This window comes from Bos indicus x Bos taurus, chromosome 4 (genome assembly GCF_003369695.1).
Source record: "Bos indicus x Bos taurus breed Angus x Brahman F1 hybrid chromosome 4, Bos_hybrid_MaternalHap_v2.0, whole genome shotgun sequence".
In the NCBI taxonomy this organism is placed as follows: Eukaryota; Metazoa; Chordata; class Mammalia; order Artiodactyla; family Bovidae; genus Bos; species Bos indicus x Bos taurus.
Genome location: NC_040079.1, coordinates 94,076,333 through 94,103,738, shown reverse-complemented (window position 1 = coordinate 94,103,738; position 27,406 = coordinate 94,076,333). Strand labels below are relative to the sequence as shown.

The 27,406-nt window shown below is 38.3% G+C and overlaps 1 pseudogene; it reads right to left on the bottom strand.

The window, feature by feature from the left end:
• Positions 1-12,388: 12,388 nt before the first annotated feature.
• LOC113891902 lies at positions 12,389-13,397 on the bottom strand (annotated as a pseudogene).
• Between the last annotated feature and the right edge of the window lie 14,009 nt (positions 13,398-27,406).

The window sequence follows — 27,406 nt, the reverse complement described above, 5'->3', positions numbered from 1 at the left end:
GCTGCCCAGTGCTTGGCATAGGAGGTGCTTGATATTAGAAAAATAAATTTTTAGAAGAGATGTTGGAATGTCACAAGTTGAAGCAGTTGTTGCTAAATTAGTGACACAAGCACTGAGCAGGATGAAACTTCAGAGATTGTCACTGTGTTAGAGTGATCTGAAAAGATGCCATGAAAGCTCTTGGCCTTACTCTTGGTCTCAGAGTGTGGGTAAACCCTGCAGTCATTGAGGAGAGAGGTAAGCTTCCCAAGCTGAACCAGTAAGGAGAGCAGAAGTTTGGACAAGGGGAAGCCGTTCTTCAGTCTGCAGATTTCAATGCATGTTCTGCCTCTTTAGGGAGCTAGTGTCTTTATTTTCTGGGTTCTATAGAAACTGCTCATGTTTCCTTACTATTTAAGGTAAAGGTAGAGACTATGTTGATGTTTCAGCTCCAAGGAGAAAAAAAGAGAAAAGGAGATACATAGGAGATGGAGCTAAGCAAGGATTTGTGGTCTCAGAATGTAGTCTCAGCCTGAGCCCATAGAGAGCTCTAGAGTGTGAGCAGCACTCAGAATTAATCTCTGCTCAGGGCAAGCAGGGGATCCTTTAATATACTCAGGTTAGTCCATTATTGATAACAGGCTGTTTTTGAGAGGGGTCCCATCCCTGGAGCAAGAGAACTTCCATTTGTCTGGAGGCAGTTCTCTTAGAGAGGGGTCAGCTGTGACTATGAGCTGCTAACACACCCAGCAGCTGGGAGATGAGTATTCTTGGCTGCTACAGTGGATCTAAGCAAGGGACTACTTTAAAAATCTACTCAGATACCCTCTTGTAAGTACCTACTTTCCCACTCTTCTGCTGTGGCCCCACTTTGTATCATGCGGTTGTATCACTGCCCCCGTCTGCTGGGCCACTCATACTGCTTTTGCTGACACTATCACTTTAAAATAGATCCTGGTCCTTTGGGCACTGCTGTGTTTCTAGGTCCTTGGCACCCTAGCCACTTCTTCTGGATATCACCATTTATTGCATTGCTCTTGATTCTGTAGCTTTCTGGGTGTCAAGTTCTATTTAAGGTCAAAGCTTGGGAAGAGATCCCCTTGTATTCTGTTACATTGTATTTGTTAATTGGTACCCAAAGCAGAAAAGATTGTACTCCAGTGTTTTTAGGAGTAAATGATAGAGCAACTCTTTTGCTTTCTCTAGCACTCACTCACCCAAACATTATCCAAAGTCTTGGCTAATGACTACCATTCTGTTATTGAAACACTATGATCTTCCCAATTTTCTGCTCCTTTAGGATGTGTCCTCTCCCCACTGGCCTCTCAGTCGCTCTTGCAAATGGACACTTGGTAGGCCTGTGCCATCAAAGACCCTACCACATATACAGTTTCTAGTAGTGCCAGAATCATGTCTTAAGCTACATATGCAAAATTCAGATTAAGACTAAATCATGTGACTAGTTGAAAGGAGTTAATTAATGCAGTGACTATTCTGGGGAGAAGCACTGTATTAGTTTCTGTTCAGAATTCCATGATCAGAATGTCTAGTACTTTCAATAGTATCTGGATGTCCTATCCTTCTAGGCAAATAGAAAACCAATGAGCGGTGAATGGAAAGGCTTCTGCGATAAGGCATTCATTTACCAGTGTCATTTCTAGGCTGAAGCATTTAATTATGCATGTGAGACCCTCTTGTGCTTTTGTGCCCTGCTGTAGCAAGGATGGAGGAGGCTCTGGGGTGCAGCTAGCGGGCCAGTGGTTGAAGCAATCTCTGCCATCATACTCAGAGGACGTTGTGTAAATGAGAAATAAGAGAAATGGTTTTTCTTGAGTTAAGCCATTGAGATTTGAGTATTGTTTGTTAGTACAGCGTAACCTTAGCACATCCTCACTAATAAAAATAACTGCTTTTATTTCCTTCTCATTCCCCGTTTAACAACAACAACCAAAAAATGGTCTCTATAATGAAGGAGCTTTTGGTGAAGACTGCAAGTTATAAAACTTCATACTCATAAATTTTCCTTTTTCCTTTGCCTCCCCTCTTCTGTCACCTGGTATGCTTCTTAAAGAATCTGTGTGTTTGAGTAGAATGGTTTCATAAAAAAAATACTAAACATAAAGTACATTCCAGATGGTTAATCTGCCACAGTTATTAAAATAAGCAAAATATCTGAATTGCAAAATGAGTGATTGGTATAACTTAGGAAGTCAGTAATCAGGTCAATTGTATAGCTCTAGAAAGCCAAACCTTTCAAACTCCACATCTTTGTGTGTGTGTGTGTGAATTTGGTCACAAGTATGTCTTTAATCAACGTGTTGATTTTGGCAAGTCTGATAAGTAATACTAAGACTTATATAGATAGATAAAATGTTTCTTCACTGGAATCTCTCAAATAAGTCTCAAAAATGTCTATTTACACTCTGTACCTGTTGAACTGAATTAAAAAAAAAAGGTAAAATCTGACACAGTCACATCACAATGTAAACTCTGCTTGTGAAATGTTATTGCAGCCAATATTTTAAATATTTTAGTATAAATCATTCTGAATGTATGATATGTATAATGTGATGATTAATATTTATCTTAATACATCTATTATTTATAAAATAATCAGCCGATAGTAAAATTTACTTCTTGCAAATCTAGTAGCTAAAATCAGCATATATTTTAGGTGTGTGGCTAATGCTCTCTGCTGCTCTACTTTTTAATTTAACATTTTAGAAAATAAAGCTGGAGGCCTCTTTTCAGAATCCCTAATTCCTGTGTTATTTTTTAAAAGTGTTCCCATTAGGGAACTCTCTGCTTTTAGAATCAACAACAGTTCATGGCCTGTGTCACATAAGCTTTATTTATTCATAGAAGTTATCTGCAGTAAATAAACTACTATAAGTAAATGAGTCTATTCTGAATTTTTTAACGTGAAAAAATTTAAAAGGTAAAATATGTCTGATGATATTACATGATGAAAGAGAGCTAATAAAAGCACCACCAAGAAAGAGGTATGAGATCCCAGAATCCAATGGAGTTACATTTATGGCCTGGGGGTGTTGGTCTGTTCTGAATATTTCTTCCCTGCAGGCACTGTGTGATGTCATACTGAAAGTCTACCTTGTGTTATAAAGGGTGAAGACACTTCCTACATACAGTCTTCCCCCATAATGATATTCAACTGCAGTGGTAAACAAGCCTATTTGTTTAGCACTGTTATTTAGACCACTGTTAAATAGTCTTTTTAAAAAAGTTAGAAAATGAAACATTTTCATGACCATTATTTATAGGATTTTTAAAATGCAGTATTTTTTAAACATTTCCATAAAAACAGTAGCTGTATATTATATTTACTGAACATGATGTTGGGCATTGTAGTCTACATGGATTACTTCATTACATCCTCAAGACAATCCTTTAAGTTATATACTATTATTATTTCTGTCTTACAAAGCAGAAAGCATAGTTGGGCTAGGTAACTTATTCAAGGTCATAAATGTAGTCACTCATAATGCACAAATTGAACAAATATTTGCCTGGCACTAGGGTTTCAGAAATGAGTAAGACATAGACCCAGTCTCTGAGAGACTTTGTGGGAGAGATAGTCCTAAAGATAGCTGTTCAGTATGATATGAAAAGAACTCTCTAATCAGGAGCCATGATTTGACACAGGGAAACTGACATGTGAGCCAGGAGTTAAATCTTATCAAAAGAAAGGGGAGTGTCATTCTGGACCCTGTAACCTTCACTTCCAGAGAGAGCGAGAGATGAAAGGGCATTGTGCATGGGGAATGCTGGTGAGTTTGTGCAGCTGGAATGGAATGTGTAGGGAGAAGAAGAGCTAAGATAACACAATTACTCTTTAGTATAAACTTTTACCATTTCCTTCCTTCCTTTTTTTCATGACCTTTCTTCTTTATGGACTATCTGTTTACTGTTTTCCCAAAATCTGTATAGTGCTTTTATTTTAAACAACATAAAATAGAGTGATTGAGATGAAAATATATAAGTAAATGCTGTGTAATAGACTCAAGGACTTGACAAGATGAGCAGGAATAGAGATATCCTTCCATTATGTAGGCCAAAAGTGGTTTCTAAAATTAAATATCAAATACAGTTCCATGCATCCTAGATGATCTGGGGGGGAAAAAAAAAGAAAAAAAAATAGAGTTACACACCTAATTAAAAATTTTAATTTGAATATTAAACTCCCTCACAAGGTTGGAAAACCCCTATGGTTACCTCGGACATTTGAATAGACCACAACCCATGGGAAACCCCTAAAGAAAAGTAAATTTATTTCAGTAGAACCAGGGCTTTCTGAGTTTATGTTTAAAGATGGTAATGTAAGTTTTTAGGTTGAAAGGCTAGGCATTTATTTCAGAAGGCAGTGTGCTGTTATAGAGAGACTAACTAAAAGAGAATGCAAAAGAAAATTCTAAGATGGTTCAGAACATTGTTCAGACTATTCAGGAGGTTGTGCATATGTTTCTTCCTGATGAGAGAAGTGGAAAACATAAGTCATGAGATATGTTTTCACTCAAAGAATAGCAAAATAACGATGGAACCAGCACAAATTTTGTCTGTTTCTAACAATAGAAGAACCTACTGTAGAAATAAAGCAGCTGAAGGATGAAAGATACCCATGTATAACACAAGAGGGGAAGTCCTAGAGGATAGTACATGTAAATGCTTAGAGTTGTTTATCATGTAGGAACAAAGCCAATTTAGGGAAATACATTTGACATTATAACATGTGATGGCAAAGGCTGATCAAATTACCATTTTATGCATGGAAATAATAATAAAAGTATAATTAGAAAGTTGTGAATGCATGTGTGTGTGTTTTGTTGTTCAGTTACTAAGTTGTGTCTGACTATTTGCAACCCCATGGACTGCAGCACACCAGGCTTCCCTGTCTTTCACTATCTCCTGGAGTTTGCTCAAACTCATGTCCATTGAGTCAATGATGTCATCTAACCATTTCATCTCTGTCACTCCCTTCTCCTCCCAGCCCCAATCTTTCCCAGAATCATAGTCTTTGCCAATGTGTTGACTCTTTGCATCAGGTGACCAAAGAATTGTAGCTTCAGCTTCAACATCCTTCCAGTGAATATTCAGGACTGATTTTCTTTAGGATTAACTGGTTTGAACTCCTCTCAGTCCAAGACACTCTAATACAGTCTTTTACAGCACCACAATTTGAAACCATCCATTCTTTGGCAGTCAGCCTTTTTAATGGTACAACTCTCACATTTGTACATGACTAATGGAAAAACCATAGCTTTGACTAGATGGGCCTTTGTGGGCAAAGCGATGTCTTTGCTTTTTAATATGTTCTCTAGGTTTGTCACAGCTTTCCTTCCAGGGAGCAAGCATCTTTTAACTTCATGGCTGCAGTCACCATACACAGTGATTTTGGAGCCCAAGAACATAAACTCTGTCACTGCTTCTACTTTTTCCCTGTCTACTTGTCATGAAGTGATGGAACCAGATGCCATGGTCTTGGTTTTTTAAATGTTGAGTTTTAAGCCAGCTTTTTCACTCTCCTTTTTCACTTTCATCAAGAGGCTCTTTACTTCCTTTTAGCTTTCTGCCATTAGGGTAATATCTGCATAACTGAGGTTGTTGAAATTCTTCCTGATAATTTTGATTCCAGCTTGTGATTCATCCAGACCAACATTTCACATGATATACTCTGGATAGAAGTTAAATAAGCTGGGTAACAATATACAACCTTGTCATATTCCTTTCCCAATTTTGAACCAGTTGTTCCATGTAAGGTTCTGTGTGTGTATATATGTATGTGTATATGTATGTGTGTGTGTATATATATATATATATATATATATATATATATATGACACATAGAATTTATACAGAAGCCCTGCATGCATGCTAAGTCACTTCAGTCATGTCAAACTCTTTGCAATCCCATGGACTATAGCCCACCAGGCTTCTCTGTCCATGGGATTCTTTAGAATCCAGAATACTGGAGTGGGTTGCTATTTGCTCCTCCAGGGGATCTTCTTGGCCCAGGCATTGAACCAAACCCCCATCTCCTGCTTCTCCTGCATTGGCAGATGAGTTCTTTACTACTAGCTCCACCTGGGCAGCTCTTTACTACTAGCTCCACCTAATGTCTACTAATTTACGGAACACAGTGGACACAGAAAGAAGAAAAAGAGAGAGAAGAGTTAGGGAGAAGAGACTATGGGGTCACACAGAGTCGGACACGACTGACGTGACTTAGCAGCAACAGCAGCAGCAGATGTGACTTTTTCCAAAATGGCTTCAACAGTGTTTCCCTTCCTATATGTTCTTCGATGCTTGTCCCATTGATAAATGGAGTCTGTTTTCTACCTTGGTTGAGGTGGGCCCAGTGACTGTGATGAAAGAAATGCCATGAGACTTCTGAGACTAGACCCTACAAAATGATACAGTCCCTACCTACCTCTCTTGGGACACTCTGCTATGGGACTCTGAGGTCCACAGAAAATGTCTAGGGCTGCCACATTGTGAGCAAGCATCATGAAGATGCTACATGAGGATCACCTATTGCCTCCAGCCAGGGTTCCTGACAACCACCAGTATCAATCGATATGTGTGCTCAGTCACTTTAATCATGTCCCACTTTTTGTCACCCCATGGACTGTGGCCCACAAGGCTCCTCTATACATGAGATTTTCCAGGCAAGAATACTGGAGTGGGGTGCCATTTCCTCCTGCAGAAGATCTTCATACCCAGGGATCGAACCCATGTCTGTTGTGTCTTCTGCATTGGCAGGCATGTTCTTTATCATTAGTGCTACCTCGGAAGCATCAGCTATTAGACATGTGAATAAAAGATGCTTCCCGATGATTTTTGACTTCCAGCCTTCAGGTCCTTTCAGCTGAGGTCTCAGGCTACATAGAGCAGAGATTGCTGTTCCAACCGCTCCCTATCTAAATCACTGATCCACAAAATCCATGATTGTAATATTTTTATCCACTAAGTTTTGGAACAGATTGGTTATGCATCAATAAATGACAAAAACAAGAAAAGATGGAAAATAACTTTTATTGTTAAAATATTGAGATTGAACATTCTTGTACTCAGACCCTTGTTGATCTACGTCTAGAATCGGTATTGCTAGATCATGGACTCTCAATATCTTAAATTTAATTAATTGTTGCCAAGCTCCCATCAGCTATGTCTAAGAATTACCATCAACATTTAAATAGTAAATTTGATCTCTCTGACAAATATGAGGAAAAAAATCTCAATATTGATATAATTTGTACAACAGTGTTTAGGACAACATGTTTTAACACAGTAAAATCTAAGTATCCTTATGGGAACAGATAGATAATTTGTTCATTATTCTCACAAGGGAATACTGTGTAGCTATTGGGCTTCCCAGGTGGCCCTAGTGGTAGAGAACATGCCTGCCAATGCAGGCGATGTAAAAGATGTGGGTTCAATCCCTGCATCAGGAAGATCCCTGGAGGAGGGCATGGCAATCCACTGCAGTATTCTTGCCTGGAAAATCCCACGGACAGAGGGATTAAGATGAATGAACTAGATTAATACAGATCAATATGATTAATCCCAGAAATACAGTGTTAGGGGAAAAAAGCAAATTGCAATAGAATGATGCAATAGTATGATGACATTTCTATGCATTTAAAAATCTGAGCAACGTCTCTGCCGTGTAATCATTCATGAAGTCTACGGAGTGTCTGGCAGGTTGTCAGGTTCTGTTCTAGACACAGAGTTCAGTTCAGTTCAGTCGCTCAGTCGTGTCTGACTCTTTGCAACCCCATGAATTGCAGCACACCAGAGGGGATAAGAAAAACATGAAGGTAAACACACAGGTCTTGACCTCCCAGAGTCTGCAGGGGCATAGACAGCATGCATATGTGTGCATAGTAAGAGAACAGAAATGTGGTCAGCAGCGACACCAGCTCCAAATGGAAGTTCCTTCCGAGGAAGGAGGACTGCAGAAGGAGTAGGGAGAGGGTATGAAGTAAGAGTGTAACTTGATTTATGTCTTATTTCTTTAAAAAATGTGAAGCAAATATGGTAACATGTTAACATCTGTGAAAGTTTGGTAGCAATTTTGTAGTACCTTCTGTGCTTTTGAACCATGGTTTTGGGAGAAGACTCTTGAGAGTCCCTTGGACTGCAAGGAGATCCAACAAGTCCATCCTAAAGGAAATCAGTCCTGAATATTCTTTGGAAGGACTGATGCTGAAGTTGAAACTCCAGTACTTTGGCCACCTGATACAAAGAATTGACTCATTTGAAAAGACCTTAATGCTGGGAAAGATTGAAGGCTGGAGGAGAAGGGGACGACAGAGGATGAGATGGTTGGATGGTATCACCAACTCAATGGACATGGGTTTGAGTAAAGTCCAGGAGTTGGTGATGGACAGGGAGGCCTGGCGTGCTGCAGTCCATGGGGTCGCAAAGAGTCAGACACAACTGAGCCACTGAACTGAACTGAACCCTGTGCTTTTCAGTCTGAGAATTTCAAATTTTGCAATAAAAATATAAGTCTATGGATAGATTAAAACACAGGGGCTGCTGTTCACCTAGAGGCATGATATCAATCTTACTAAAAAGTGGTGTGTATGAATAAAAATTTTAAGTTTAAAATTTATTAGAACAGCCAGGTCTTAAATTAAAAGGAAGCAATGTGATATATTGGGAAGTGTTTGTAAAGTCTTTTGACCCAGGTAGACCTGAATGAAAATTCTATTTTCTCCACTTCCTAGTATAAGTAAGTAAAGTACTCAGGCTCCTGGAAGCCCAGTTTCCTAATCTGAAGATGGTTGTATAAGCCAAAATGTAAATAATCTGGTGTTTGAATCAGAAATAAAATAGACAAATAGCTAACACTTATTGAATGCTGGTACATGGCAGCCTCTGAATGCTTTACATGAGTTAGCTCTGTGATTCCCAAATTGTGTACTGGGACATCATTGCAGTATACTCACCACTGTTTGGGGGAGTATTTCAAATGTTTAGGAAAATATGGTACTTGACATTTTTGGACATTGCTCAAACATCTGGCTCAAGCTATTCCATAGTTTCACTCTTAGATCACATAATATTCCTTGTGATTATATCTTTGCAATATTGTTTTTCTTTTAAATTATGTGCGCTATATTTTCTAGTGGCTGCTACTGTAAGTTGCTAGAACATAAATGCTTATTAAGTTGTTTGGATGAAGTCATTTAAGAAATGCTATTATGAAGTATTTTGTGTGGCCTGGGGACACAGTGAAAAGACTTAGCACTTAGAGCTCTATGAACAAAGAAGGTTTGGGCCCCTCCCTCTAAAACAGTTCCTTTAATCTTTGTATCAACCAAAGAAGGTGAGTTCTAATCTTACCTCCATTTTACAGAAACTAAGGCACAAAGAGTTTTACTGTCTTGCTCAACCAGCCATGGAGTATTATGCAGGATTGAACCTAGTCAGACACTTCAAATCTCATACTCATAACCAGTGCACTCTCCTGTTTCTGTGTATGTATGTGAGTGCCCATGTGCTCAGTCGTGTCTGACTCTGTGACCCCGTGGACCATAGGACTGACCTTGGGTCAAGGGCCTTGGGTCCTTCCCAACCTAAGGATTGACCCATCTCTCCTGTGTCTCCTGCACTGGCAGGCCAATTCTTGACCACTGGTGCCACCTGGGAAGCCATGGTAAGTTTCTCTGTAAATATAGTGTGACAGTGGCAGAAATCCTGTGTTGAAGAGGAATGTCCTAAGGAGAAATATAATTTCAATCAGAATCTTAGAAGTATGTAATTTTAATCTGGAGCTGAAAGGGACTTTACAGTTTTATACAAGCAGAAAACTCAAGTCCTGATGAGTCTCTGAGACAAGCACACCTGGTCACTGGCAAGGTCAATAGAAGAACCTCTTTCTCTTTTTCCCAGTTGTGAAATAACTGTGTGAAACTGAAGAAGTTTTATTTGGAAGTGGCCACCTGAAATAGGATATACTTGTAATACCTCAGGAAATTAGCAGAAAAATAAACACCCACATTTGGAGAGCAGTTGGCATGACTGGATCTTTGTAGTTGATAAGAACCAATACATAAAAAGCCAGGTTTGTTTTTGTTTTTGATTGTTTATTGAAAGTATATAGAAGTACAGTTGCTTTTTTTCTTCTTTTTATTTTTTAAATTATGAAAGTATGATAACACATTTACAGAAGACTTGGAAAATACTGAACACAGTTACTATATAGGATATAGTTCCACTCTATATTACAATTGTTTTTTAAGTAGATAAATTAAGATTTTTGGTTGTAGTTTCAATATCAAACTCTTAAAAATTAATAGAATGAATAGACAGAAAAGTAGAAGGATATAATAGACCTGAAAAGCACCATGAACCAATTCAACACAATTAAGATTTATACAATTTTCATATAAGAGCAGGATACAAATTCTATTCAAGTTCCCATAGACTATAAACGAGAAGATACTGGAACATATCCTGGGACATAAAACAAGGTAAAAAAATATTTCATGGTGTAAAGGTATTGAAATCATACAGAGTCTGTTCTCATATCACTGTGAAATTATGTTAGAAATCATTATCAAATGATATTTGAAAATAACCCACATATTTTCAAATGCTATGTGGCATTTATCAAGAGATATCTTTAACTTAGCCATTGAAAGTGGGATGAAAATACATGCATGTGTGCACTTCTGCTTACAACATTTTTCTACTTAACCTCACAAATTGTATATAACTACTTTATTTTGTTAAATTGATCATGTTTCCATTGTGGCTTGCAGTTGTAATTATCTTTTATTTTTTTGCCTGGCTGTTGATTGTGAAGACTGATGAACATCTTTGACTATTGTGATTATGTAACTGTTATTCATTTTAATCATTGGATCATGATTGGTCAACAGAAAATAATAGAATTCTATATCACTAAAAACTGCCATTTAATTAAAAAAAAAACCCTGTAATCATGTTTTAAAATCCAGATGCATTTCTTCTTTTAGTAATTTTTAAGAAAATATTTTTTTGAAGTATAGTCGATTTACAATGTTGTATTAGTTTCAGATGTACAGCAAAGTGATTCAGTTACTCATATATTCATTCTTTTTTAAGATTTTTCTCACATATAGGTTCAGTTCAGTTCAGTCGCTCAGTTGTGTTCCACTCTTTGTGACCCCATGAATTGCAGCACACCAGGCCTCCCTGTCCATCACCAACTCCCGGAGTTCACTCAAACTCACGTCCATCCAGCCATCTCATCCTCTGTCGTCCCCTTCTCCTCCTGCCCCCAATCCCTCCCAGCATCAGGGTCTTTTCCAATGAGTCAACTCTTCTCATGAAGTGGCCAGAGTATTGAAGTTTCAGCTTTAGCATCATTCCTTCCAAAGAACACCCAGGACTGATCTCATTTAGAGTGGATTGCTTGGATCTCCTTGCAGTCCAAGGGACTCTCAAGAGTCTTCTCCAACACGACAGTTCAAAAGCATAGGTTAGCACAGAATATTGGGTAGAGTTCCTTGTGCTATACAATAGGTCCTTGTTGGTTCTCTATCGTATGTTTAGTAGTGTGCATGTATTCATCCCAAGCTCCTGATTTGTTCCTACCTGTCATCTTTCCTCTTTGGTAACCATAAGTTTGTTTTTTATAAGGAAGTAGTTTGTTCAATCTCACAGAGAGCTCTGGAGATAGCATAGGTCATATTTTGGAAGTATCCAAATCAGGTCCAAGAGAGCTGGAGTATTTGTACTTCTTGGCCAATCAATCATTGTTTAAGGCATTTAACCTGGGCACTATTGACATTTGGGGGATACTTTAGAATTACCTTGGAATTTATTGAAAAATACAAATGCCCAGGCATTTTTTTCTTCTCCAAAGCTTCAGATGTGATTCTGTTGAGCGGCCATGTTTAGAAACGAGTGGACTATATGATGATCTTTTACTTTGAAAAGCCAGGTGTTTTGGAACTGAACTCGGAATTTATAATGCTTTTTTCCAGCACTTACTAGAGCAACTGCTCCCATTGGGCAGTCAAATATTCCTCATTAAAGGCTTTTGTTCGAGCTCTGTGATTCCTACTCTAGGAAACGCTTCCTTCCTATTTTGCTCTCCAGGAGACAATGTAATACTCACTTTTCTTGTGGTCTGGCTTCACCAGCTGAAAGCTCCTCCAAGGGCAAGGACCGTATCTTTTCCTCACTCAATATTTCCAGTGTCAGTCAAACATGGTACCTAACATATAGTAGGTGTTTAAGAAATGTTTGCTAAGTGAGATTATAATGAATGCATGTTGGCAGAAGGCTGTATATGAGCTATGGTGTTATTAGGTTGGTACAAAAGTAATTGTAGTTTTGGGCTGTGAATTTTAAACCATCATAACCAGACTCAAACACATCTTTATTCATCAAAATAGGAATCATTACAATCAACACATTTTTGCCAATAAGAAATGTTTGTTTATTCCCGTATCATAAAAATCCATGCTTCAGGATTCGACAAGCTCTTAGAAAGCATTTTCTGCCTCCTGCTGGTTGTAGAAGCATTGTCCCTGCAAAATGTTGTTGAGATGCTTGAAGAAGTGGTAGTCACTTGGCGAGAGGTCAGGTGCATATGGTGGATGAAGCAAAACTTTGTAGCCCAGCGCATTCGACTTTTGAAGCGTTGGTTGTGGGAGGTGTGGTCAGGCATTGTTGTGGAGAACTGGGCCCTTTCTTTTGACCAGTGCTGGCTGCAGGCATTGCCGTTTTTGGTACATCTCATTGATTTGCTGAGCATACTTCTCAGATGTAATGATTTTCCTGGGATTCAGAAAGCTGTAGTGGATCAGACTGCCAGACCACCAGACAGTGCCCATGATTTTTTTGGTGCCAGTTTGGCTTTGGGAAGTGCTTTGAAGCTTCTTCTCAGTCCTGCCTCTGAGCTGGTCATCACTGGTTGTAATATACAATCCACTTTTCATTGCATGTAACAATTTTGATTGGAAAATGGTTCATTGTTGTTACATTGAATAAGAGAATATGACACTTGAAAATGACAACTTCTTTTTGATTTGCTGTCAACTCATGAGGCACCCACTTTTAGAGCTTTTCCACCTTTCCAATTTGTTTCAAATGCCAAATAACCGTAGAATAGTCGGTGTGGAGCTCCTGGGCAGCTTCTTGTGTAGTTCTAAGAGGATCAGGCTGGATGATGCTCTCAGTTGGTCATTGTCAACTTCTGACGGTCAGCTATGTTGCTGCTCATCTTCAGGGATCTCATTGCCTTTACAAAACTTCTTGAATCACCACTGCACTGCATGTTTGGTAGCAGTTCTTGGGCCATCAAATGCGTGTTGATGTCGCGTGTTGTCACTGCTGCTTAGTGACCCATTTTGAACTGGAATAAAAAAATGCTGGAATTTGCTTTTGTCTAACATCATTTCTGTAGTCCAAAATACATATAAAATAAATAGCAAGTAGTAAGACATTAGCAAAAGACATAAAGCAAGAAATGCATATTAAAATGATGTATAACATAACCACATTTATTTAAGGATGTATTCCACTATCAAATGACAAATTTCAACAATGCAAAACCACAGTTACTTTTGTAACTTATACATAGAGAACAGCCTAGTATAGAGAACACACATGTATTATTATATAAATTATGGAATTGGAATTATATTTTATCTCTACTCCTTTTATTGGTTTGGAATCATAGTTTTGATCTCTGTAGAAGTCTTTAGTCGATGAACCTCTTGACTTTTAACAAGAAAAACTAGGGCTTGCCAGGTGGTAGTTAGTGGTAATGAAGGTTTCTCAGCTCTTAGCTAAGAAATGTAAAACTGCAATTACTTTTGAACCAACCTAATATTTATTTCATCAGCTCAAATGCACACTTGTCTCCAATAGGAAACAACCTGATTTGGACTTTACCTAAGTAAGCAATGAATGTCTATCATGTTAAGCCACTGAGATTATGGGGTTTATCTATCACACAGGCTTCTGTTCCTCTAATACGTCTGTTCATTAACCTACAATAATCTTCTCCAAACCAAAACTTTATCAAGAGTCAGGCCTCTCCGTGTATTCTCAGCTTCACTCAGAACCGTTTTGCAGATCCCCTCTGCTCTGGCCACATTGTGAGGTAGACACACATCTGCTTAGTGCTTTGAGAACTCACCACCATCATTCTCACTTCTTTGCTTTTATTCATAATATTCATGTTGCTTGAAATGTTCATTCTCTCACTTCTTACCTGTCTACTTTCCTCATTATCTTGCTTAGGCTAATCACTGTGTTGTGCCTTTTCTGATAGTTTTAGGCCCATGGACAGTCTTCCTCTAGCATGACAATTCTGGCCTGCACAATTCAGCTTATGACTATACTATCTATGATTTATATGACTTATGATTTATACTATCTATAAATCAGCGTTGCTCTGATTTGTTTCTTAGTCTGGACTCACCCACTTGATTCCAAGATCCTTAAGGACAGGCATCAATCTTGAGGGAGCATCACCCGCTCTAACGTGATCCTAAACAAATGGTAGTCATTCAGTATTTTGTGATTCACTTGCTCCATTGATAGCAACCTCACGTATTATTTAGTTTGAATCTCTGTGCCTTCAGGTGTACTTAAACCACAGAATTTTCAACAGGGTTCTGTCAGAGTTTAGACTAGTTTCACTTGCTTTGTTCTCAAGCCAATGCAGCAACATGTTGACCCTTCTTTGAATAAAACCAAGTCATCTTCATGGTGTAAATCTCAGAGAAGAAGGAAAGTATCAGAGACATGAATGAGGATGGTGGCTAGGAAGGGATGAGAGAGTTGTTCCTTTCCTGATGTTTTCATAGCCAGCAAGGCATCCACTGGGCTTCCCTAGTGGCTTAGATGGTAAAGAATCAGCCTGCAAAGCAGGAGACCCTGGGTCAGGAAGATCCCTTGAAGAAGGATATGGCAACCCACTCCAGTATTCTTGCCTGGAGAGTTCCATGCATAGAGGAGCCTGGCAAGCTACGGTCCATGGGATTGCAGAGTCAGACATAACTGAGTGACTAACACTTGTCCTTGTTGGCATCCCTTAAGAGGTATGCAGATCCCTATTAAAAAATAGGAATTTGTGTGAGTAAAGAATATAGAAACTTTAAAGCAGTTTCAGTATAGCAATTACATTAAGGGTTTTTGCTAAATCTTCAGAGGAATGTAAATAATTTTTAAAAACTGTTGGAAAATAACTTTTTAAAAGTTTTAATTTAAATAAAAGGGCTTAATTTAAATACAAGTTGCATGTTTGAAGAATATTGACATCACAAAATACCTTCAATAAAATTGATACTGATGATTTTTGTTGTCACTACCCAGCCAATTCTAGATATTCCAGATTTTGTTTTAAACTTTTTAATATTTGCTTTCAAAATTATGATTCTTTCCCCATAGGTTTACTATATTAAGTTCAAACAAGAAGTCATTAAGCTTCTTGAATGGGCCCTAAACTATGAAAAATTGAACAATAGCGGGAAGAAATTGAGAGTCCAGTAAACATTTTGCCTTAAATGAAAAGATGGTTCCAAAGTATCTAGCTTGAAAAGAATGATAGCCAGTCCAGGTTCGATGCACAATACTGGATGCTTGGGGCTAGAGTACTGGGACGACCCAGAGGGATGGTATGGGGAGGGAGGAGGGAGGAGGCTTCAGGATGGGGAACACATGTATACCTGTGGTGGATTCATTTTGATATTTGGCAAAACTAATACAATTATGTAAAGTTTAAAAATAAAATAAAATTTAAAAAAAAAAGAATGATAGTAAAAGTGACAGAAATCAGATACACAGAACAGAATTTAATGAGAGAAAAAAATTATCTCAGTTTCTGGATAAATGGTTGTTACAGAGTATCTCACTGCAGCTATCTGACAGCAGTTTAAAGTATCAATTGGGAACACAGTTAAGAATTAGGAGTGAAGATGCCAATTTAATAGGCATCTGCATTCTGTCCAAGGCATTGTAAGAGAGCAAAATTTGCCACCTCAAAATATGTCTCTTTGTCATGAAAATTGTTTTAGGCTGATTATTTTTAATGCTGAAAAGACTTAGAAGGAATCTCTGATCTTCCCCATAACTGCCTAAAATAATTTAGGTAGAGAACCTATTCTAGGAAGAGAGCTATCACCACAGATAATAAGGTATAATATGAACTAGGGGTGGTTCACTAGGAGGAACCTAGCAGAGTCAATTTGTTACAATTCTTCTCTGTGTCCAGTTGTTTCTGTATGGCCAGCAGACATTCTTTACCAAACATTTGCTCATTTCATCTTCCTGTGAATTGCTTTCTTTCCCTTTGAAGTCCCAGACCCCACTCCTTTCTTTTAAGCTCAGAATAGCAAATACACTCCAATTGCCTGACTGTTCTTTGAGCTTGTAGTCCATGGAGTTCTCCATACAAAATTAATTTTTTTTCTCCTGTTGTGATAAGTCACTCTAGTCGTGTCCGACTCTTTGCTACCCAGTGGACTATTGCCTGCCAGGCTCCTCTGTTCACAGGATTCTCCAGGCAAAAATACTGGAGAAGTAGGGTTGCCATGCCCGCCCCAGGGTATCTTCCTAACTCAGGGGTCAAACTCATGTCTCTTATGTCTCCTGCATTGGCAGGCAGGTTCATTACCACTAACTACCACCTGGCAAGCCCTAGTTTTTCTTGTTACTCTCTCTCAAACATCATTTTAGTTACTTGACCAGCCAAAAGGACCAAGAGGGGAAGAGGAAATTGTTTTCTTCCCAACCAGTTTCATCTTTTGAGATTTTATTATTTTCTTTCTAATGTGCTGGATTACACTTTTGTAGCTGTATGGCCCATGAGGGGTTGAGGACAGGGAGAGAGGAAAGAGGAGATCTCTGTTTGTTGCTGCTACTCTTCTAACGATCAGAAACAATAGGGAGTGTAAGCGCCCCTGCTGAGGTGCTTGAGAATGACAAGCCCTCTGATGAGTAGTTGTGCCAAGAGAAGCCTTGTGGTAACATGAACTCTCTCTCCTTGTTAAATAGTGTCTGACGTTGACACCCTAGTCTGATTTTATCACAGCTAGCTCAAAATCCAGAGTTCTTTTATGAAGAGCTATGTGAAAAGCCACTAAAAGCATTCTCTGATGCTATAGTCAGTTCTCCAAAGAACATCTGACCTTTAATCAAGTGCTGTATGAGGGGGGAAATTTCTGGTATGTTGTTGAATGGACAAGAGAAATATGTTTCTTTAAATGTGCTTTAGATGACATTGAGTAGGTTTAGAGAGATTTATAACAAAATGGGATTGGTATGACAGTAGAATTCCTTAACTCACTCTTTTATGTCTCTCAGTGGAATCTTTATGTAATAAAACATCAGATTATGGGCTCAGCACAATCATATTTAAAACAATCCTGTGTACAAAAGCATCTCATCATTTAGAAGGATTCTTGAGTTTAATACTGCTTGATACAAATTTAACTTGCTTTGGTGCTCAAGGTTTACAGTAAGTGTAGTTAACACTGCTTTGTGCTTGCCGCACAAAACTTCCAATGGAAACCAGTCAACACAGATTTCATTTATCTTCTAAACATTGGGCAGAGACGTTTAAATGAAAAGTATGAACATCTTTCCACAAGTGCACATCTCCCCTGGGTTTGTTTATCTCTGAGTAGGCACATGTGATGAAAACAGCGTGTCACTGTGGGGCGTCCCAAGTGAAGGGTGGTAGCTCTTTGCACAGAACAGAGTGCACTGTGCTATTGCGAGCTCCCGCCTTGTTGCATTGTCATCTGTGTGACGTTGATTGTGGCATCTTCCTTTCGAGGGTGCCGAGAGTTACTTCTTGCCTAAAAAGAACCGTGGTTGGTTTAAAAACAAAGCAGGTCTTAATCCACATGCTTTTTATTTCTTTGATCCTTGCCTTATACTACTAACCGTCCTCTCAAGAAAAATTTCAAACACCTCAAGTACACATTACCTGTGCTTCAATATATAACTCCTTAGTGAGTTCTAAACTTGCCACAGAACAACAAAAGCATAAATCCCAAACTGAATACAAGCAAGTAAGCCTCAAACTTTTAAAGGCTGATGGCAGTCTGTTTTAGGAGATTATGTTGAAGATTGTGGACTATGAGTAAAATTCCTCACGTTTGGTTTTGTATTGGTGATAGCATAATGTAAGTACAAAGATGGTGATCCACATTAGAGTGCCGGCTCCTGTTCCAATATTCTACATAGGTCTCCATTTGACTTCTAATACTAATATGCATTTAATCGGATATAAAAGTTAAATGGGGAAAAGACTCATACAAGTTCTTCCTTTGCATTTAAGATTACATTTGGATCAAAAGTAGAGTGATGAAAAATCTTTTCAGTAAGTCTCCTAAAGCTTTTCTTTCTACTCTTGTTTTCACCTGTGTAAGTGGGATATGCTAATAACCAATACCATGGTTAATGTGTAGTAGCTAAGAAATGACACTCAGCACACAATATGTATTATTGTAGAAAGAATAATATACCCTTCCGCTCCAAGACGTCCACCTCCTTATCCTTGTAATCTTGGAATATGTTACCAAAATAGCTGAAGGGACTTTTCAGAGACAAATACATTCAAGGATCTTGAATGGAAATTAACCTTGGTTTTCCAGGTGGGACCAATCCAATCACTTGGATCCTTAAAAGCAGAGAAACTTCCCCAGCTGTGGTCAGTGAGATAGGAGGAGAGTCTCAGTCGTAAGTTGGGAATTCCATCTCTGTTTCCCTGACTTTAAAAATAGAAAGAAGCCTGGAACTAGAGAATGTGAACAGACTACAGAAGCTAGAAACAAATGGCGTATTGGTGAGTTGAAATTGAATCAGTTACTTCCCTAATATTAAAATGTACAGCGAATTCTTGGGTTACTTGCTTAAAATGAGTATCTCCAGGCTCGGTCTCATACATTCTGATTATTTATAGCTGGTCTAGGGCCCTAAAATCTGAAATTCAACTACATTTAGATGGCAATGTAAAAGTCACTCTAACTTGATTTTATTAGAAGTGAGTTGCCATATTTAACATGTAGTTTAAGTCTCCCCGCCCCCCACCCCCAATATTTGCATTCTAGAATCAGGGAAAAGTAACACACATTCAAAATGGTACTTACTCCCGACTCCATTCAAGTTAGCCTGCCTGATGGTTTCTCTCTAGAAAATTAACCTCAATTTTTGAAAACTGAACCAGAGTACATGACCAGAAAGCTCAGGAACGTCCCCTTTCACAACACTTATTACATGTTTGTTTAATATGTTTTCCATGCTAGACTGTAAATTCCATTGGGGCAGACAGTATGGGTACCTTATTCCCATCAACAGCTCCACCAGCTAGCAAAATGCCATCTTTAGTCCAGAAGTCCTGTAACCAAAAATGGGTTCCAGCTGCTTGCTACTCAAATGTCAATAAAGAGCCCAGGTTAGTGGAAAGGATAGTTTGCTTTATTTTAGATGCCAGCAACTAAGCCAAGAGGGCAGACTCCTGTGCAAAGGCTGACTCCCCCACCCCAGTCTGGGGACAAGAATTTTTAGAGGCAGAGAGGGGGCCTACATGTAGAAACAGTACAATCAGCTCTGACAGTCATCATTAATGTCTTCATAGAATTATTTGTTCTTGTATATACATTTGTCTATTTGCCATTTATTTATTGAATAACTTATTTATAGCTGTATAGACTCATAAATATTTATACTTTAGTTTATAATCCAATACTGCTTTATTTTGTTGCTAAAATTGTTCTAACTTTAGCCCTTGGGAGTTCTTTCAGTTCATGCCCATATCCCCTTCACGTACCCACACTACTGTGTGCTTTATTTTTGTCTGTTTTTCTTTTGAGTTTTCCTTACTTTCTGGCCCTACAAGATGTTCTAGATTAATCTTGCGTGTTGCTGATAAGTCACTTCAGTCGTGTCCGACTCTGTGCGACCCCATAGACGGCAGCCCACTAGGCTCCTCTGTCCCTGGGATTCTCCAGGCAAGAACACTGGAGTGGGTTGCCATTTCCTTCTCCAATGCAAGAAAATGAAAAGTGAAAGTAAAGTCACTCAGTCGTGTCCGACTCTTCGAGACCCCATGGACTGCAGCCTACCAGGCTCCTCCATCCATGGGATTTTCCAGGCAAGAGTACTGGAGTGGGGTGCCATTGCCTTCTCCAGCCCCAATTCTAGTATCTTTGTGTGTGTGTGTGTGTGTGTGTGTTTTCCCCAAGAAGTTCTAATTAGTCTTATTGGTGAATGGTATTATTAACTAGGATATGAGTGTTACATGAGTTAATTGCTTCAGCTGGCAAAGTAAAGAAATGACTAATTTGAGTATATATGTTTGTTGTTTAGTTGCAGAGTCATGTCTGACTCTTTTGTGATCCCATGGACTGTAGCCCTCCAGGCTCTTCTGTCCATGGGATTTCCCAGGCAAGAACATGGGAATGAGTTGCCATATTCTTCTCCAGGGAGTCTTCCTGACCCAGGGTGCCTGCCTATACACTTTTTATGTGTAATCGTATTTTTGATAATAATCTGAAAATAACTTCACATGACTGTCTCCAACTCTAATCCATTACGACACAGATCTTGTTCTCCTCCCCTTGCTATGTGTTACCTCCTACTCCAACAGTGAGAGAACCGGCTCCCATCTCCATTAAGATGTAAGTAATTGTTCAGTTCCATACACTTGTAGAGTGGTTTCAGAGTTGTTAACATATTACCCCTGTGGGAAACAACTTTATGAATTAGAGTACAGTGCTTATGTACAGATCCTTTTGACTTTAGGGATCTTATTTATTTCTCAAGTTACTCAGGTTAGCACCTGTTTCCCCAACTCTGTTCAGTGAAGTGGCTTCATCCATTTGTGATACTGTTGGGTTTTTTTGGTTAACATTCTCTATTTGACCTTGAGATTCTGTGACTCCTTGAATGATTTTTTTTTTTAACTCAAGTATGTTTATTTCAGGTGTACAACACAGTGAATTGATATTTTTATAGATTATGCATCATATAAAACGGTTAATATTATTGACTATTTTCCCCATACTGTACATTATATCCCTTTGATTTTACAGTTGGTAGTTTGTACTTCTTAATTCCCTTCACATATTTTTCCCATCCCCTTACACCCCTCCCCGCTCTGGTAACCATGTTTGTTCTCTGTATCTGGCTTTGTTTATCTAGTTTTATTTATTAGTTTGTTTTGGCTTTTAAATTCTGCATATAAATGATATCATGCAGTAATTGTCTTTGTGTTGTCACAAATGGCAAGATTTATCCTATTTTATGACTGAGTAATACTGTGTTGTGAATACATTTACCACATCTTCTTAGTCGTGGACACTTAAGAGGCTTCCATATCTTGGCTGTGTTATAGAACAGAGTGCGTATATCTTTTCCGACTTTGTTCAGGTATATACCCAAGAGTGGAACTGTTGGGTCATATTTTTAGTTTTGCAGGTAAACATCATACTATGTTTCATAGTGGCTTTACCCGTTTGCATTCCTATCGAAAGTGCACTGAGGTTTCCTTTTTCACAGCTTTGCCAGTGCTTCTTATCTGTCATCCTTTTAAGGACAGCCATTCTGACAGGTGACGAGATGCCTCTTTGTAGCTTTTATTTGTGTTTCCCTGATAATTAGTGTTGCAGAGCATCTTTTCATGTGCCTGTTGGCTGTCTGCATGTCATCTTTGGAGAAATATGTATTCAGGTCCTCTGCCCATTTTTTTTTAATTGGATCTTTTTTTTTTTTTATAGAGTTCTGTGAGTTCTTTGAATACTTTTGATATTAACCCCCTTCAGACATATCACTTGCAAATATCTTCTCCCATTCAGTAGACTGCCTTTTTGTTTGGTTGATGATTTCCTCTGCTGTGCAAAAGCTTTTTAGTTTGGAGTGTGTTCTCATTTGTTTATATTTGATTTTATTTCCCTTGACTGAGGGGATAAATCCAAAACTATTTTGCTAAGACATGTCAAAGAGTTTACTGCCTAGGTTTACTTCCAGGAGTTTCATGGTTTCAGGTCTTATTTTTAAGTCTTTAATTCACTTTGAGTTTATTTTTTACATATGGTGTGAGAAAGTAGTTCAGTTTGGTTATTTTGCATGTTGCTGTCCAGTTGTTTTAACACCATTTGCTCAAGAGTCTGTCTTTCCCCCCTTGTATATCCTTGCTTCTGTTTTCATAGATTAATTGACCATATGTGCGTGGGTTTATTTCTGGACTCTGTTCTGTTCCATTGATCTCTGTTGGTTTCTAAGCCAGTATCACACTGTTTTGATGTCCAGAAGCATTTGTTATTGTTTCTCAAGATTGTTTTGGCTATTTGGGATTTTTTGTGTGTGTGTGGTTCCATACACATTTTAATATTATTGTCCTAGTTTTGTGAAAAATGTTATTGGTGTTTTCGTAAGGATCGCATTGAATCTGTAGATGGCTCTGTGTAGTTTGGACATTTTAACAACATTTATTCTTCTGATCCATGTTAATCTGTTTGTTTATTTGTGTTGATTTCAGTTTCTTTGTTCAGTGTCTTATAGGTTTCATAGTACGTGTCTCGTACCTCCTTGGTTAAATTTATTTCTATGTACCTGATCCTTTTTGATTTCATTGTAAATGAGATTGTTTCCTTAATTTACTTCTAATAGAAAGGCAATGCCAAAGAATGCTCAAACTACTGCACAATTGCACTCATCTCACACGCTAGTAAAGTAATGCTCAAAATTCTCCAAGCCAGGCTTCAGCAATATGTGTACCGTGAACTTCCAGATGTTCAAGCTGGTTTTAGAAAAGGCAGAGGAACCAGAGATCAAATTGCCAATATCCACTGGATCATCGAAAAAGCAAGAGAGTTCCAGAAAAAACATCTTTTTCTGCTTTATTGACTATGCCAAAGCCTTTGACTGTGTGGATCACAATAAACTGTGGAAAATTCTGAAAAAGATGGGAATACCTGACCACCTGACCTGCCTCTTGAGAAACCTGTATGCAGGTCAGGAAGCAACAGTTAGAACTGGACATGAAACAACAGACTGTTTCCAAATAGGAAAAGAAGTACACCAAGGCTGTATATTGTCACCCTGCTTATTTAACTTATATGCAGAGTACATCATGAGAAATTCTGGGCTGGATGAAGCACAAGCTGGAATCAAGATTGCCAGGAGAAATCTCAGTAACCTCAGATATGCAGATGACACCACCCTTATGGCAGAAAGTGAAGAACTAAAAAGCCTCTTAATGAAAGTGAAAGTAGAGAGTGAAAAATTGGCTTAAAGCTCAACATTCAGAAAATGAAGATCATGACATCTGGTCTCATCACTTCATGGGAAATAGATGGGGAAACAGTGTCAGACTTTATTTTTTTGGGCTACAAAATCACTGCAGATGGTGATTGCAGCCATGAAATTAAAAGACGCTTACTCCTTGGAAGGAAAGTTATGACCAACCTAGATAGCATATTCAAAAGCAGAGACATTACTTTGCCAACAAAGGTCCATCTAGTCGAGGCTATGGTTTTTCCAGTTGTCAAGTATGGATGTGAGAGTTGGACTGTGAAGAAAGCTGAGTGCCAAAGAATTGATGCTTTTGAACTGTGGTGTTGGAGAAGACTCTTGAGAGTTCCTTGGACTGCAAGGACATCCAACCAGTCCATTCTAAAGGAGATTAGTCCTGGGATTTCTTTGGAAGGAATGATGCTAAAGCTGAAACTCCAGTACTTTGGCCACCTCATGCAAAGAGTTGACTCATTGGAAAAGACTCTGATGCTGGGAGGGATTGGGGGCAGGAGGAGAAGGGGACGCCAGAGGATGAGATGGCTGGATGGCATCACTGACTTGATGGACATGAGTCTGAGTGAACTCCAGGAGTTGGTGATGGACAGGGAGGCCTGGCGTGCTGTGATTCATGGGGTTGCAAAGAGTCGAACATGACTGAGTGACTGAACTGGACTGAACTGAACTGAATAGCTCATTATCAGTATATAGAAAGGCAACAGAATTCTGTATATTAATTTTTCATCTTATAACTTTACTGAACTTGTTTATTGTAACAGTTTTTTGGTGGAATCTTATGGTGTTTTACATAAGAGGATTATGTCATCTGCAAATGGAGATGATTTTACTTAGCCCTTTCTGATTTGGATGCTTTGACTTCTTGCCTAACTGTTCTGGCTAGAAATTATCGTACTGAGTGGTAAGAGTGGGCACCTTATTTTGTTCCGATCTTAGAGGAAAGTTTTCAGCTCTTCACTATTGAGTCTGATGTTATCTGTGGGCTTGTCATATATGGTCTTTTTTATGTTGAGGCAATACTTTTTATTACTAGTTGGTTGAGTATTTTATCATGAAGGAGTCAAATGGTTTTTCTATATCTGTTGATAAGATACTTTATTCCTTCACTCTGTGAATGTGATATATTGCAGTGATTTGTATATACTGAACTGTCCTTGCATCCTAGGGATAAATCTCATTTTGTCATGAGGTGTAGTTCTCTTAATGTGATGTTACTGTTGAGACATTTTGCATGTATTTTCCTCAGGAATATTGGCATCAAATTTTCTTCCCTTGTGATTTCTTTCTCTGTCTTTTTTCTGGGTAATGCTGGCTTCATAAAATAAGTTTTATGAACTTTTCCTGCTCTTAAATTTTGGGGAAGAATTTGGTAAAGATTGGAGTTAATCCATCAACAAAATGAAAATGGAACCTGTAGACTAGGAGGAAAAACTATTTCCAAGCTGTATACCTGGTAAAGAATTAATATCCAAAATATGTAGAAACTCATATAGCTCAATAGCAAAAAAAAAAAAAAAAGGCTGGGGGAAGGAAGTAATAAAAATAGGCAAAGGAATTGAACAGTCATTTACCTAACTTTTTGAAAACTTCTGTGCACACAAATACACACTTGAATCCTACATATGAATAGGATAAAAATATTGAATTCCTTCTCTTACTCCACTAGAAACAAAACAAAACAAAACAAACCTCCACCTTTTACCAGTGCCAAATTCGGACAATATTTTCCAAACTCTCCAGCTCTTAACTCATTTTTTTTTTTAATTTTTTATACCTTTATTTCTCATGTGTTCCCCATCCTGAACCCTCCTCCCTCCTCCCTCCCCATACCATCCCTCTGGGTCGTCCCAGTGCACCAGCCCCAAGCATCCAGCATCGTGCATTGAACCTGGACTTGCATCTCATTTCATACATGGCATTTCACATGTTTCAATGCCATTCTCCCAAATCTTCCCACCCTCTCCCTCTCCCACAGAGTCCATAAGCCTGTTCTATACATCAGTGTCTCTTTTGCTGTCTCGTATACAGGGTTATCGTTACCATCTTTCTAAATTCCATATATATGCGTTAGTATACTGTATTGGTGTTTTTCCTTCTGGCTTACTTCACTCTGTATAATAGGCTCCAGTTTCATCCACCTCATTAGAACTGATTCAAATGTATTCTTTTTAATGGCTGAGTAATACTCCATTGTGTATATGTACCACCGCTTTCTTATCCATTCATCTGCTGATGGACATCTAGGTTGCTTCCATGTCCTGGCTATTATAAACAGTGCTGCGATGAACATTGGGGTACATGTGTCTCTTTCCCTTCTGGTTTCCTCAGTGTGTATGCCCAGCAGTGGGATTGCTGGATCATAAGGCAGTTCTATTTCCAGTTTTTTAAGGAATCTCCACACTGTTCTCCATAGTGGCTGTACTAGTTTGCATTCCCACCAACAGTGTAAGAGGGTTCCCTTTTCTCCACACCCTCTCCAGCATTTATTATTTGTAGACTTTTGGATCGCAGCCATTCTGACTGGTGTGAAATGGTATCTCATAGTGGTTTTGATTTGCATTTCTCTGATAATGAGTGATGTTGAGCATCTTTTCATGTGTTTGTTAGCCATCTGTATGTCTTCTTTGGAGAAATGTCTATTTAGATCTTTGGCCCATTTTTTGATTGGGTCATTTATTTTTCTGGAGTTGAGCTGGAGGAGTTGCTTGTATATTTTTGAGATTAGTTGTTGTCGGTTGCTTCATTTGCTATTATTTTCTCCCATTCTGAAGGCTGTCTTTTCACCTTGCTAATAGTTTCCCTTGATGTGCAGAAGCTTTTAAGTTTAATTAGATCCCATTTGTTTATTTTTGCTTTTATTTCCAATATTCTGGGAGGTGGGTCATAGAGGATCCTGCTGTGATGTATGTCAGAGAGTGTTTTGCCTATGTTCTCCTCTAGGAGTTTTATAGTTTCTGGTCTTACGTTGAGATCTTTAATCCATTTTGAGTTTATTTTTGTATATGGTGTTAGAAAGTGTTCTAGTTTCATTCTTTTACAAGTGGTTTACAAGTGGTTGACCAGATTTCCCAGCACCACTTGTTAAAGAGATTGTCTTTAATCCATTGTGTATTCTTGCCTCCTTTGTCAAAGATAAGGTGTCCATATGTGCGTGGATTTATCTCTGGGCTTTCTATTTTGTTCCATTGATCAATATTTCTGTCTTTGTGCCAGTACCATACTGTCTTGATAACTGTGGCTTTGTAGTAGAGCCTGAAGTCAGGTAGGTTGATTCCTCCAGTTCCATTCTTCTTTCTCAAGATTTCTTTGGCTATTTGAGTTTTTTTGTATTTCCATACAAATTGTGAAATTATTTGTTCTAGCTCTGTGAAGAATACTGTTTGTAGCTTGATAGGGATTGCATTGAATCTATAAATTGCTTTGGGTAGTATACTCGTTTTCACTATATTGATTCTTCCAATCCATGAACATGGTATATTTCTCCATCTATTAGTGTCCTCTTTGATTTCTTTCACCAGTGTTTTATAGTTTTCTATATATAGGTCTTTAGTTTCTTTAGGTAGATATATTCCTAAGTATTTTATTCTTTTCGTTGCAATGGTGAATGGAATTGTTTCCTTAATTTCTCTTTCAGTTTTCTCATTATTAGTGTATAGGAATGCAAGGGATTTCTGTGTGTTGATTTTATATCCTGCAACTTTACTGTAATCATTGATTAGTTCTAGTAATTTTCTGGTGGAGTCTTTAGGGTTTTCTATGTAGAGGATCATGTCATCTGCAAATAGTGAGAGTTTTACTTCTTCTTTTCCAATTTGGATTCCTTTTATTTCTTTTTCTGCTCTGATTGCTGTGGCCAAAACTTCCAAAACTATGTTGAATAGTAATGGTGAAAGTGGGCACCCTTGTCTTGTTCCTGACTTTAGAGGAAATGCTTTCAATTTTTCACCATTGAGGATAATGTTTGCTGTGGGTTTGTCATATATAGCTTTTATTATGTTGAGGTATGTTCCTTCTATTCCTGCTTTCTGGAGAGTTTTTTATCATAAATGGATGTTGAATTTTGTCAAAGGCTTTCTCTGCATCTATTGAGATAATCATATGGTTTTTGTTTTTCAATTTGTTAATGTGGTGTATTACA